Genomic DNA, 13402 nt, shown 5'->3' on the forward strand with positions numbered 1-13402 from the left:
ACTAAACTGCAAACTAGGCCTGACCGAATAACTAGATAACTGAAAACAAACTGGAATACAGATGAAATAACAAAATAACATGAAACTCAAAAACACTGGGTCACATGACCCAGGACCATGACACACACGCTCTTTATTAAACTGATATATGTATTTTACCCCTTCAGTGTTCCTTCCTCCTCTACAAAACCTGATGGAGGTGGATGTTCCTGTTGTGGGAAACCGGCAGTGTAACTGTGACTATGGAGCGCTGGGTTATGTGCAGGAGGAAAGGACTCCTGTCAGGTGATCATTGTTACCTGTGTTTGGCACATTTTCACCTTTTATAGTTTCTTCTCCTCAGCTAACATTCGGACAGATTCACTACACGTACCCTGAAAGTTTAACAGCACAGTTTGTTTATTATAATCAGAAAGTCATATAAATATAAGTTCCACAGGTGTACGTTCTGGCAGAGAGTTGTATTAATGGAAACAGGCTTCAGTAAGTGACAGGCTCGGATGCACGAGCAGTGCAACTTCATGTTCTGTAGTATTGTTGTATTAAGATGATTTTCATCTCTTCAAGGAAAAAACAGAGAAGGAAAAACACCTGATAGAAAAAAGTCGACTTCTACAAAGTTACTGCTGGTTTAAAGAGAACCACCGCAATGTTTATCACCTGGATTTATTTGATAAAAGAAAACAGGATGTGTGTGTAGGTGTGTGTGTGTGTGTGTGTGTAAAACTGGAAATGTAAATAAAAATGTATTTATGAACTTAACATAAATTTTTTGATCAGACTGACGTTCATTCAAGGCCTGATTAGTTTCAGGATATGGTCCAAAGTCAACGTTGTCGTCCCTCCACTCACTCCGATCTTTAGCTGTTCCGCTGTTAAATTCCCGCCACAGGAGCCACAGTTTGCTGAAAAGAACCCGACACCAAAAAGTGACGAGTTGCAGGACGTTTTGTTGCTGCTGGTGTCGTCTGACTTCCAGGTCATCTCTGAGTTCACTGAGCAAATGCAGAATGGGGTGTCTTTGTCATCCATAGCAGAATCAGAATACTTTAATTATCCCTAAAGAAATGATGTGGGTTACATTTGCTCCAAAACAATAACAGTAACAGACTGAACTACTTAAACTAAAGAAAAAGTGATTAATCATACTGTAGATACATTTCCTAGCACTGCTAATATGAATGTGCACATACTTGTAAATTTACCTGTGTTTAACACTTCGTTATTTTGTTTTTATTGGTATAACTGGTAGATCCAGTTTGGTGTCAGACATGAACGCATTCTTTTAGGGAACATTACATATTTCCTGCAGTACAACATCCTTTGCATAATGTTACCATCTCAGTGTTTCATGAGAACCAGTTTCTAAAAACACCCCCTTCTTCATACCCACAAACAGGAGCGCCTCATATTTTCTGGTCATTTTTAAGTTTGATTTCTTTTTTACTTTATTTATTTCCAGTAATCCACACCAGTGAGCACAACACCACCACTCTGGATCAGCTCACCTGCATCAGTGTTACACCGATCACATGATCGATTCCCAGCCACAAAAAGCCAAAGAACCTGTAGAGACAAAGGTATTGGGCGTTTATCAATATGCGTACTTGTGCGTACTTGCGTTCTCGTGTACTCGTGATACGTCATCAGTCGGAGACCAAGTACTGTTCCAATTCGAAGTACGCATCACGCCGAGAACGCGAAAAAGTCCCGGATGTGTTCTCGATCCGCCCGTTTTATCGCGCATGCATCGGTGTAGACTTGGGACAGCTAAATATCCCAGAATGCATTTCGTCCAAAACTCAACAGCAGACTCCCGGCACATCGTTTCCAACCCCCCCCCAAACCGCTCGCGGTCTTCTCACTACTCAGGTTAAAGAAACCCCAGCAGCTGTCTATAGTATTGAGTGTCCACTAGAATAGAAATAAAAGCGTTCTAACATCTCACCTGCTTGTTTTTATTAAGGTATGTACACGTATGTACATGTACACTATTTTTATTAATAGAGGTTTCACTACTGAGGTTAACAATGATATATAAGTCACTTAGATCACTTCTAAATGTTAATGTTTGGTTTATTTCAGTGTTTTATTTGTTCCTGAGTAAATCGGTTTGGCTGTGATTAAAGTTAAGCTTCATAACATGTTACTCACAGTTAAATTAAGAGGGGACGGCAGTAAAAACTCCGGACCTGTGACATCATCACGTACGCTGGTGTTCCGACTGTACAAATCACGAGTCCGTGCTCGCGTACTTGAGAATTGAGAAACGGCCCACGAGTCCGTGCTCGCGTTCTCGGCGGGTACGTACTCCCGTGCGTTCTCGGCGGGTACGTACTCACCGAGAACGCGAGTACGTACTCGCGTACTTGGGCATTGATAAACGGCCACTGTGTAGAATGTGTAGTATCAGGTAAGTGTTAAGAGGTAGGAAAATAATAAAGGACACTCACTGGAGTAATGGGCTGTGTCCCAATCCAGCGACCGCACGCTTGAAGTACGCGCAGTTCGCGTACTACGTACGGTGCGTACTATAAGTACGGGAAGTGCGGAAGTGAGAGGCTCGTGAAATGGGACGGTCTGGCCTTCGTCGCCCTGCTCAGGTTGCCCAGCAACCAAGATACTAACCGCGAGAAACGTTTCATACAGTATTGTTTGACAGAAATGAAGGAGAAAAAATGTTTTTTTGGTCAATCATTTTTGTCATGACATCACTTTGATTTGTTGAGTATCTGAGGCTGAAAAACATGATTGTTGGGCTTCATTTCTGTACTGAACAGTCATTTCAAGATTAGTTAGTAAATAACAATTAGCTAATGTTGTTCATGAGACTAAAATCATCTCACTGTGGTAATGTAAATATAATATGTTATAATGTAATAATAATAATAAGTTATTATTATATTAATCATTATTAATTATAACAACAGTGAGCTTGAACTCTGTGTCAAAGATTCAAGTTGCAGTTATTTATATTTCCTATCACCTTAAATCTTCACTCAAAGACAAGTATCTGTGACAGTGTATATACAGATGTATTATATATAAGAGACAAATATTATTCGTTCAGTTTGTTGGCATTATTACATTTGGCTCAATGCTTACATATATGTGTAAAAAGCAAATGTACGAGCTGTGAAAACTGTTTCTGATAAACAAAGAGTAGACTGATATATGAAATATTCCTTTATTGGGTGAGAAAATCAGACCATGTCATAACTGCTTTAAGTCATACAGAATAGATATCAGAGCCTTAAACAGGCTGACTTCTGCTAAATGGGTCAAACTGGGCAGAAAGTGTACAAACACATAACATCCTTATAGAATATGATGTAACACTATAGATCAACTTACCTCAGAATATATAAAGCATATAAACAATTACAGCAATATGATGCAACAAACACAGCAGTGCTACTAATCCAAAATACTCAAAGCTTCATAGAACTGAAACAAACATTTATTTTTAGCTCCATTCTGCTGCTGATACATACTTTAGGTTTCTGAATATTAAACTTGTTGCTGCCTTTCATAGTGTGTAACTTGAAGGCCCTGAGTACTTTCTCCCACACTGAAAACACTGGAATGATAACATTATTTGAACATTACCTAATAAGACTGATTCAGGACAGACAATTAGTGATTTTAAACTTTCCTAGCAGTCCTTCACAAACAGGGAACAGTCTGTCTATTCTCTCCATCTGTCAGCTGCTGCTGGCTCTTCCTCCTCCTCTTCCTCACACACTGCTGAGTTTGTCCTGGTGGATCATCAGGGGTGCAAAGCCTCACAGATGATGTGCAGCAGTGGGTCCCTCAGTCTGTCCTCACTCTGGACACTTGCAGTTGTCACACATGGAAATCAAATGTGTGATAAGCTGCAGGATTCAAACACAAGTGTAACTTATAAATACATGTTCATACTTTTATTCCACAATCAGAGAGAAAGAAACAGAGAGAGAGTGCAGGACAGACAGACAGGTGACAGTCTCAGGTGTATACACTGCTACAAAACAGCACAAGAGAAGGAGGATTTAGTGTTTGTGTTATTACGAGTGCTAAACAAGAAGAGTTCCAGATGGTACAGTGGACACATGTGTGACTCCTGTGATTAAAGCATCTTTCTTTTAGCTTAACGAGTGAACCGTCAGCTCGTTCAAACACACGTTAAAGTCCGTTTGGCTCGACACCACCGAACAGAGGCAGCAATATAACATAGCTAACATTAACAGTGCAGTGAATCCTGCTTGTGCCGTGATATTCAGGACTGCAAACCGAGCAGCATCACTGACTTTCAGCTTGTTGTGTTTGTGGATATATGACTGACTTTAATTATCCATGAAATCATCACATTCTCTGTAAGATTAAGGTCGACTATTGAACGGCGTATATTTTAAAGTAAAGGCTTTAAAACCAAGTTAGTACAAACATCACTAATGTCACATAACTTTCCCCACATGTGGCCAACAGTAATGTTTTAATGTTCTTCGTTATTAAACATTCGCACATAAATAAGTGACATCATATTCAGTACTTACTTTTGACAGTTCACTCTTCAGCCCTCTACCGTATTTTTCGGCAAAATTATCCACACCCACCACCGTGCTATGAATTGTGGGATATATGGGACCACGAAGTGTACACCGGACCACACTTCAAATTTGGGTAAGTCGACAGCGCATTTGAAGTACACTTCGGATTGGGACAGCCGTCGTCGCGTCGCTGTGACGTAATAGGTCTCAAAATGCGTACTCCGAAGCGTGCGGTCTCTGGATTGGGACACAGCCATGGTCTCATGTTTCTGTGAGTTATGCCTCCAGTTTGATAACACCCATAACCTCCAATAACAGAACATGGTGTCAGAAGAAAACTGGAAAGTTGGGGATAAGCGAAAGTTTTCAGCGTTGGGGCTAGGTTAGAGGTCAGCCAGGGAGGAGCTGCACGAAAACAGACGTGACGACATGAGTCAGTTTCAAGTCACCCCGCCGGAGAAGTTTACTTTTAGTTCTGATGACTGGATAAATGGATAAAGCATTTTGACAGATTTTGCATCGCGTCTGGATTGGAGACGCAAGCAGACAAAAATCAACTGAACCCCCTTATCTACACTATGGGTGAGGAGGCAGAGGACATATTGGTATCCTTGCACCTGACTCCCGAGGAGGCGAGCGATTATGAGACCGTTAAGAGGAGGTTGGAGGCTCACTTCGTAGCCCGCAGAAACATCATATTTGAGTGAGCAAAATTTTAACCAGCATCAACAAGAGACGGGTGAGTCAGTGATAGCTTCCATACTGCACTGCATTGTCTGGCAGAACATTGTGGATATGGGACTCTGCATGACGAAATGGTGTGAGACAGATTTGTCGTGGGTCTGAAAGACAAACGATTGTCAGAACAGCTACAAATGGATCCAGAACTAACGCTAGAGAAAGGGCTCAACAGAGCCTGACAAAGTGAGCTTGTAAAGAAGCAACAAGAGATGCTAAACATTAACTTTAAAATGGATATTACCAGGGCTGGACTGGGACAAAAAATCGGCCCGGGCATTTTGACTAGAGACCGGCCCACCAGGTATTATAGGAAAAACCATAAAGCCTTTGAATGAAAACAAATGCTGTTGTCACAGTGATGTACACTGTCCTGTTGGTATATATGTATCAATCTAATAAACTACACCATCCTCCCTATTCTGGTATTCTAAACAGTACTTAGCCGAAACCCAAAGACTGCTTGGTCGAGTTAACCTCCTGAACTATCTACAACACATGGAGGAAACCTGAAATTAAGACAGAGAAGACTAGAGATGAGACATGATCATTACTGAATATTAAAAATAATAAATGACAGATTTAGATATATTTTCATAAACTATTTATTTACCACATCAATAAACAGCATGGCAGCGCAAAATATTTTTTCTAACATGGCAACCTTTAAAAAGTGAAAGGAGACAGAAAGACAGGTGAGAAAGAATAAAACTTAATTGACTTTTTGATGGCATTTTACACACAGTACTGGTACAGAATCTAGAAAATGTGGGAAATACTGGCATCATATACAGTACTTACTTCTGAAGAAATTATGATGGGACCCTGAAAAAAAATTACTATGTACAATAATGGATTTCTATACATTTTACATCAGATGAAAAAGTTTGTTGTAAGATTCAGATAATTATTTATTAAAAAATAGACATTTTAAATGAGAATAAGAAAGAAAAGTATTTCTTTGTGCCCCCCTTTCCCTGTTAATGCCCTACCTGGCCCCCTGGCAAAACTTTCCTAGACCCGCCCCTGCACAGTTACCAGCTGTCAGCTACGTAGAAAAGGATGCTGGTGTTATTTGTCTCTCAGAAACAGTTCATAACTTCCCTTCAACTCATTCATGTCACCTAAAAGGTAAACCTGTTTCTCCATCACCTGTTCAGCTCTGATGATTCAGTAAGGACATCTCCTGGTTTCATCTTCATGTTTCCCTCTCACCACATATCCAAACCGACATCATGACCAGCAGCTTTTACAGCTGTGGCTCCAGCAAACATCAGCTGATACTAGAAATTAATATCAAATAAATTCTAACAACAGCTGATCAAGCTTAAACGTGCTCCTGCTATTTAGCGCGACATCCGCTGGTTTCTTCTTTCTGGCGCAAAGTGGACGATAAACAAACAAGAGAGACGATCAGCTGATCATTGATCAGTTTCATGATTGAAATAACAACAGGGGAGAGAGGGAGAGAGAATGAGAGAAGAAGAAACAGCTGTAGCGTAAGGACACAGAATAAATCCAGCTTTGTGTCTTTTTCATTCTAGCTGAAGTACGGGACAAATTGCGTTCCTTTTCAGCTCAACACGAATATTTTCTCTGAATACGAGACGATTCCGTTTTTTCCGGGACGGTTGGAAACTAACTAACCTTATGAATGAAATAAATTCAGTCCAGCTATGGATATTACCAACTGACAACTGAATCATGTTCATGCTAAGGGGCAAGAAGGGGCACGTCCCAAGCAGCTGACACCGCTACATAAACAAACCACCAAAACACAGAAAGAAAAACAGACACAATGCAGAAGATTAGGAGACATAAAAGGTCACAATCTTCAACAATGCCAGCGATGGAAGCTGCATGTAATTACTGTAAGAAAAAAGGACATTTTACCAGAATGTGCAGACATAAAAAACTGTGTGAAGTCAATGCTGCAACAGTTTCAGAGAACGGCGATACAGATGATGAGGTCGCTTTCTTGGGTTCCCTCTCTGTGGAAACCAAAGAGAGTCCATGGGTAACAGAGATAAATGTGGACAAATGCAACACACTCTTTAAAATCAACACCGGAGCAGATGTCACAGCAGTCCCAGAGACTTTCTACACACAGCATCAGTTGGGGAGATTGGAAAAGCACAAGAGGGCTCTGCAGGGCCCAGGAGGAACATGTCTGAAGGTAAAAGGTATGTTCACAGCCACTCTCAGCAAGAACAACCACAAAATCAAAGAAGACGTTTATGTCAGGGTTTATGCAGACCGCTGCTGAGCGGGCATGCTGCAGTGGCACTACAGCAGAGTGAATCATATTTGCTTAGTCTCCATTGATGCAGTCAAACAAGAATTCCCCAAGCTTTTCAGCAGACTAGGAAAAAAGGAGGGGGAGTATAATATTGTTCTGAAACCAGGGGCGCAGCCGTTTTCCCTCTTGACCCCTAGGCAAATCACTCTTCTTCTCTTACCAAAGGTTAGAGGGGAGCCGTATGGAGCAGCAGGGTGTCATTTCCAAGGTGGAGGAGCCCACCTATGGTGGTGGTTCCTAAGCGCACAGCAAGGTGAGAATATGTAGCGATCTCACTGAACTAAACAAATATGTCATGAAAGTGAAACTTCCACTCCCTTCAGTCGAACACACACTAGGACAGCTTGCAGGAGCAAAAGTGTTTCAAAGCTGGATGCCAATGCAGGATTTTGGCAGATTCCCCTATCCAGGGACTCTTCTTTGCTCACAACCTCATCAGCCCCAGAACACTTCCAGAAACGGATGGCACGCATTCTTGAGGGCTTAGAAGGAGTCCTCTGCCAGATGGATGATGTGCTCATCTGGAGGACGTCACAAGCAGAGCATGATGAGAGACTGTGAAAAGCACTGGTTCGACTGCAGGAGGCTGGAGTAACATTGAACGACAAGTGTGAGTTCTCCAAGAACAGGATAAAGTTCCTGGGGCAGGTCATTGAGGCATCGGGGGTTAGCGCAGATCCCGACAAGGTGCGTGCTGTCAGTTCCATAGATGAGCCCAGCAACATAAGTGAGGTGAGACGCTTCCTGGGCATGGTGAATCACCTAGGAAAGTTTCTTCCTCAGCTGGCGTTACAAGTAACGGCGTTACTAACGGCGTTACTTTTTTCAGTAACAAGTTGTTGGGTCTGCGCTTCCACAGGCCCCGCTGGTTTAGAAACTTATTCCCGTTAATGACAAAGAAGCAAGACAATCAGCAATCGATTGATTTTACTTGCTAGCAAGGGAGGCCCCGGTCGGTGTCTCAGGAAAGCACTCTGAATCCAACCACAGACGACCTCGACCCCGGCCTCCGCTTGCCGCCTTTTATTGAAAACAGTTACAGCACACACAAGCACCTCCCATTGTAAAACCCCCCCTATGGTTACAAAAGACAAGGCACTATGTGTGTATGTGTGTGCACGTGTAAGCACGTGTGTATGTATATGAGTGTGTGTGTTTGTGTTTGGGGGTGCGTTTGTGTGACCTCCTGCTCACCAAAAGGGTCATAAAAGCAGGAAGTTTACTGCACAAGCAAACAGAACCTTCAGATAGGATGTGTCTATAATAAAACACTTCAGCCTTCAGAGACAAAGGAATGTCTTTGATCATGCTGCTTGAACTAAGACTTACAAATTTAAGTAACACAATGACAACATTTAACAATTTGACTCCAACACAAGTAATCTAACTAATTACTATTTCTATCGTTACAACGCCGTTACAGTTACTAACAAGAAAATGCGGTCGCGTTACTATTTTTCAACAAACAGACGGTTGAAGCTGTGTTCAGCTTACCGCATCTTATATCAGCTGCAGGAAGTAGCTGTAAGTAATCTGGGCGCTACAGCTTTAAGCAGCTGCGCGCTCCCGCGGACGGTAATCACGATCACTGTCTAGCACAACAGCTGGAGCTCAGGGGGCAAAACAATGGCATGAGTGCTGCTGTTTGACTGAGGAAGAATAAAGTAGTCGTGGTAAGCCAATCACATGACCACTTAAAGACAAAGCAACAAGGTGCCAGTTTTTAAATTGTGTTGATAGGCCAGTAAAACCAGAGTCATGATAAACAATATATACACGTGTTTTTCCTCAATAGTTTCATGTTTACTGTCTAAGGACAGCACAGCAAGCACTCTCTGCTTATGACCCAAAAAATAAAAAATCAAACCAAAATCAGCCCGTTCGTGTTGGTGGAAAAATGCACCATGTCGACCAATCAAAAAATGATATGGCAACATGACATTTGGTTGTTTAGGAAGAGGGGGAAGATTTAGGAGTGACAGAGAGAGAGAGAGAGAGAGAGAGAGAGAGTTTTGAGATGTGAGAGATTTGTGACGTTTAGCGTGTTTGGAGTGTGTAGTTAATGTGTCGTCTTGTGTAGTTAGTGTGTAGTGTTGTGTTTTGTGTTGTGTGTCAGAACAATGAGGTGACTGCTGAATGAAAACAGGAGGAGTGATACACCTGCTGCTGTTATTAAAAAGGGTAAAAGGTAAATGGCTCCAAATAACTTTGTTGTTTGCAAAACTTGTGCATATGATTTTAAAATTGACAATTTATATTTGCATTTAAAGTTATGAAATATGATTCAATAAACATGTTTGTGGTCGTTACAGTAACAAAATATAACTTTCTACTCGGATTTTATGTTTTTTGTCTGATTTTAGATCAATTGTGTTAATACAGTCAAAATGAAAACATAACTGTAAATTCAGACACGTGAGGTTGTGCTGAAAAGAATGATACCAAACAAGGCAAAGTAAATAGTTTTTAAAGGTGAAATGTAGAGGAAACATCAAAAGTAGTTAAAAATGGCCAATTATACCCTGGACCCCAGAGGGTTAAACTTTTTTTTTTTAAGAAACATTATAGTTACTTTTCAAGTAATTAATTACTTTTAAAATCTTGTAACTCAGTTACTAACTCAGTTACTTTTTTGAAGGAGTAACTATAATGAATTACTTTTTCAAAGTAACTTGCCCAACACTGCTCATAGCCTGAAGTGTTACCTGCCTCACCTAATGGTTCGAGCACTGTTTTTCTTGTATCTGTCTCTACACACGATACACTCCGAAGCTACAGATCACTTCAGGTGTGAGTTCAAGCAAACCCTGTCTGTCCAACATATCACAGTCATGCTACTAAGATGCCATTAGTTGGAGACATACCTGAGTATTTAATGTTTGCCCAGGAGCCTCACCATAAAGGTCTAAGTCATGTTTTTGTGGGCCAGGTTGTAATTCCTGTTTTCCATGTGGCTGAACCAGCCCCTCTGAACTTTAAAAAACTGTCACTGATTGGGTTCAACAAGCATATGTTGGATTCTTCTGTAACTGAAGAGACTGGACCATTTGCCTTTAGGCCGATTAAAACTGAATCAGACTCTGAGGACTTAAAGACTGCTGGATCGGTGATCATTAACACTACTCACTTCATGGATTCTTGTTTAAAGATTGTGGGCACTATGGACTGTTTTTCACCTAAGTGTGGGATTATGCTTCAACAGCCTGTTTTTCCTCAGCCTTTAGCACAGGGCGCTGCTCAGCCCTTAGCGCAGGCTGCTGTTCAGCCACCTGCTCAGTCTCTAGTTTTACCTCTATCTCAGTCACAGGTGCTGTCACTGGCTCAAGCATTTTTCATTTTCATTCAGTTTCCAGTACATTTAGCAGCTCAGCTCCCTGTTCAGTTAACAGCTCAGCTGTTAGTGCAGCCCACTGCCCAGCTGTCTGTTTTGCCTGGGGTCTCCGTACCTGCTGGTCCTGCATCAGCTTCTGCTAAGGGCTCAGGTCAGCCAGCCCAGCACCCAGCAGCCCCCGCGTCACCGTTTACCTTAGCTGGGGCTTCAGGAGAGCGCAGCCAACCTCACGCCTCGTCAGCTGGGAGTTCTGGTGAACCCGGCCAGCATCTCGTGTCTGCTGACGGCTTTGGTGAGTCTGTTCAGCCGTCGCCTGCAGTACCTCCACCAGCAGCTTCCACGCTGTTGCCTGCAGCGCCACCATCTGGTCCTGCCTTGTCTGGTCCTGCCTCGTCTGGTCCTGCCTCGTCTGGTCCTGCTTTGGTCACGCCACCGCCCGGCCCACGTCCTGTTCGTCCACGTGTAGCACAGTGGGTTTGTCCATGTTCGCAACCTCAACATCGCCGGCCACTTTCCAGGCCACTGGCTGGACATCGTGGCTGTCGTGGGCGACCTCCTGAACTGCGTTGCTGCTGGTGCCTTCCGCACGGTTGGCCCCCGGATTTGCTTCACCTCCTTTGCTGCCGCTGGCTTTGCGGGCAGCTTCCAGAACTGCTCCTTCGCCACCGCTGCCTTCCGCACGGCCGGTTTCCGGAACTGTTTTTGTTTGGACCCTGGTGTCGTCGGCTTTTGTTTGCCTTCTGTCAACAGCAATACTAAAGGCTCGCCTTTTGTTAAAGTCAGGTTACGTCTCTTCGCCTGCGTCTGCTCTTGGGTCCTGCTCTAACAATCACACCGGCGCACCCCGCTGTGACAAGGGCACACTCACCAAGTCCTACACATCCTACAACATCGAGACAGCAAAGTGCATACTGAGAAGAAACCGTTACCATCCTACACAGACACCTGGGGCACCAGAGACTTCTATTGAGTGTATCAGGTCCAGACACTGTCCCACAGGAGGCCAGCCAGCAGACTCCTGAAGCTGGGAGCCAAATCCCACCCAGGTCTAGGAGGCCTCCAGCATTTCTGAAAGACAGTGTTTGCTCATAGAGCTAGGAACTGAGTGAGCAACGGGGCAGAAGAATCCCCACACTTACGCAGAGGGGTTGGGTAGTGTACCCCATCCCTCATAGAGACAATGTGAAATAAAGGGAAAAATCTTGCACTGTTTAAACTTGGGGGTTTGTTTCTGCACCAAATAGTTCAAAAATGTGCACTTATGCTTAGTGTTCAGAGTTGTATAGTATGAGAGTTTAATTTTGGACATTCTGAGAAGTCTTGATTTTTGAAACCAAAGGAGAACAGTAAACAAGCTGTTATTTAGTACTTACCAGGTAAAGCATGAGGCAGTAGTATACTTTAAGAGGTGCGGGTCTAATCTGAACTGACTAAACTGCTCAGTTAATGACTAACTAGTGAGAAGTAGCTACTTCAAATCTGCATCAGAGTAGCAAAACAAAGGTATTATGAAGATAATACATGTGCCCCACACCAGCGTTAACAAATAAACGATGGCCTTTCACTCAGTTCACAAAAGCTGTTTGCTTGAAGCAGGGATGAAATGGTGGAAGCTGAAGACGGAAGAACGTTACACATTCCCCTCGATCTTATTTGTCCTTCAGTTTCTTAGGTAAGTAAAGTCCTGGTGAGGGGAAATGTCTCTTTGATCAAACTGCAAACAAATGAAAAACATCTGTGACTTTAGTTTCCTGATGTGAAATGAATAATTAATCCTAACAAAGTGAATCATTAATAAAAAGTTCAACATTGTTGCCTGAAACCTGAAATTCTTGTTAATACAGCGTGTCTGATGTGAGGAGGATCAGGTGAGCTGCAGTGAGGTGTTGAGCGTGTCAGAGAGAGGTGTGTTGGATGCAGACATGGAGGAGGAGGAGGAGAGAGGATGGTTATTTATGCCTCAGCAGGTCTGGGGGTATAGATTTTACAGTGATAGCTTTCTACAAAGTGATCTGTTTGGCTGCTGGGCTGATGCTCCTGACCCAAGGTAAGAGCTCTCTGCACACACCTGCATCAGGTAAGGCTCAGAGGGTGAAAACACTCAGGAGCACATCGTTCCACTATAAAGTGAGACTGCAGGTAATAACAGCGGGGAAGGAGGACTGGCGGTGTTTTTTTAGCTCGTCTTTAGCTTGATGATGAGGGCTAAAACACAGATTAATGTGACGACCTGTTTGGTTTGGAAAGCAGCTGTGAGACGTATCTGCTCTCCATCAATCACTGTGTGTATCACAGTTAATAGAGCTGCTTACTTTATATTAGCTTTGATTCAGTTTTTAACTTTCATTTTATTTCAATGTAATTTTTCTTTGTTTCACAGTCACAGTTAGTTTTTAAATACCAACAATATGGGTGATATGAATCCATGATAAGCAGTGTGAGCAGCTTCTTTTCCATTTGTACTTCAGTGAAATAAAACATCTCCTTAAACTTAGTTGTGGTTTT

This window comes from Pelmatolapia mariae, linkage group LG6 (genome assembly GCF_036321145.2).
Source record: "Pelmatolapia mariae isolate MD_Pm_ZW linkage group LG6, Pm_UMD_F_2, whole genome shotgun sequence".
Classification (NCBI taxonomy): domain Eukaryota; kingdom Metazoa; phylum Chordata; class Actinopteri; order Cichliformes; family Cichlidae; genus Pelmatolapia; species Pelmatolapia mariae.